The sequence below is a fragment of the Heptranchias perlo genome, chromosome 14, assembly GCF_035084215.1.
Source record: "Heptranchias perlo isolate sHepPer1 chromosome 14, sHepPer1.hap1, whole genome shotgun sequence".
NCBI lineage: Eukaryota > Metazoa > Chordata > Chondrichthyes > Hexanchiformes > Hexanchidae > Heptranchias > Heptranchias perlo.
Genome location: NC_090338.1, coordinates 18,315,076 through 18,317,361, shown reverse-complemented (window position 1 = coordinate 18,317,361; position 2,286 = coordinate 18,315,076).

Below are 2,286 nucleotides of genomic sequence, written 5' to 3'. Positions count from 1 at the left end.
CCTGGTGTTGTAAGATTCTTTACACTAATTTAAGGACTCACAATAACTGCAGCTCTTCCCTGATCTCTCGACTCCTCTAGTGACTCCCCCTGATATTTTCCTCTGTGCATTAGGTTTAAACAACAAAACTGTAAACACATGTACAAAGACTGCATTTATGGATTTTTTATAACTAATGCACAGAGAAAAATATTGGGTGTTGTTTTCCAGGGGTTCTCCTTATTCCTGCGCTCTAGTTTCTCCAGCGAAGAAGCAGTTAGTGTCGACTCATTCAAATGCAAATTAGATGGATTGCTTTCAAAAGAAATACAGTACGTGAGTAATTTGAGACATGACATCTGGCAAGTGCAGCATGCTTGGGACGATCAGATGACTTTGGACCTATGGTTCCCAAAGTTCTCCATCACTGGGGTTTTCCTCTCCTCGTGTCTGGGTCAGTTCTAGACTAATTGATAGAGATTGATTTCCATGATTAGTCAACAACTCCATTATCGTTGCATCATGCGACTATCAGGATGGTAGGAGACGAACTAAATGGACCTTGGTCTTTTCTTGTCTAGCAATTCCTATGTTCTTAGAATCTTTTCTACTTAGCTCTCCTGTGACTTCTTTAGTTTTACAGCCAAAACTTTTCTTGTTTCTTATTTTCTAGGTATTCGGCCTTTGTTGATAAATAGCAGCTTTAGATGTTCCCAAACCTCTGACCCTGAATAGTCCCAGCTGCCTCTCCTCTGGGTCAGTATTTTTGATTGGCAGTTGCAGGGTTACGTCATGAGTTCCAGGTGGTGGCAGCAAGTTTCTGTGTCCCTGTTATTTTATATTTTATGGCAAGTCCCGCTTTATATTCAACAACGTCCCGTGTGGTATCCTGGATGTTTCTGATTCTGTAATTAAGACCTTATTCACATATCATCACGGAATTGTTCCACTTCAGAGCAACGCCAAAGATGGAGTGTAAACAGGATCAATGGCAGAGCGAAGTGATCTCTTGGATTGGCTTACTAACTCCAGCACCTGGCAGTTCCAGGTCTCAACATGCAGATCTCTGATTGCAATATAAAGATGATGGTCTTTTGCAGTTCAAGTCCCAAAGAGAAACGTTCAGCAGGGCTGGGCGGGGAGAGAATTTTTACTAATCCTTGAATTCATTGGTTTTTTGGTTGCTCCTCCTGGTATAAAGTTAAAATAATTTGAATGCCTCTAAAATGTACTTATTGGTGCACATGCGTCGTGATTTCATATTGTCACAGTGTCTTCAAAGGAATCCGCACAAGCTCAGATCAGGTTTTGGAGTTACCTGTATGGACGGTACCTCCAAGCTAAAAGTGAACTCGGGAGGGATTTGCTCCGAATTCCATTGATGGAATATCATTTCGGGAATGTTGGCTGGTTCTTCTTTGCCCAGACAGTAGTGAGCCTCTGGAACACGTTGCCGGCTGATGTGATGGGTGCTGATTCTATGCATGCCTTTAAGAGGGAACTGGACCTGTTCTTGACTGAGGCAGAGATTGTATCATATAGAAGTGAAGTGTCCTCATAGGTAATACTTGGTCCATATCATCTCCTGGATTGGTTTCGATCGCCCGAGGGGGCCGGAGAAGAATTTTCCAGATTATTTTTCCCTTATTGTCCCTAGGTTTTTTCTCTGTTTTTTTGCCTCTCCCAGGGGATTATATGGCTGTGGGGTAGGGGTGGGGAAGAAGGAAATGTTTAGTCATGGATGCTCTGGCCATCATGATGTGGGGCAGGCTTGATGGACCAGCTGGTCTTTTCCTGCCTGTCAATTTTGTATGTTCGTATGTACACATAAAGGTAAAACGTATCATACTGTTTATAGTTACTGCACATATGATATGTAGTTAGCTTCAAATATAATAATGTCTGCAATATAAAGTAGTAGTGTATACATATTGCTTTGTGCTCAAACCAAACTTTTGATTCTATTGTAGACATACATATATAGAGTGTATGAAGATTGCTTAGAATTAGAGAGAGCGTGTCAAAATTATAACTGCAACTCAGACTTTAAGCTCATTTTATATAGAACTGCTGTAGCCAGCATACAGAGGAGATTTTCATCCTACCATTCTGGGCTGAATTTCAACTCAATTCCATTGAGCAAGCACTTGTGCAGTTGTCTTTCTGTTAGCGGCACTGGGGCAACCCATGTTGGCAGCTCAATTCCAAATGGTAAAGGGCCAATATCTAAACCAATGCACCGTCCTTTTTCTAACGAACCTCTTTGTTATTTTAGCGAGGATTCTGCGTCTCCTGGGGATTGCCATA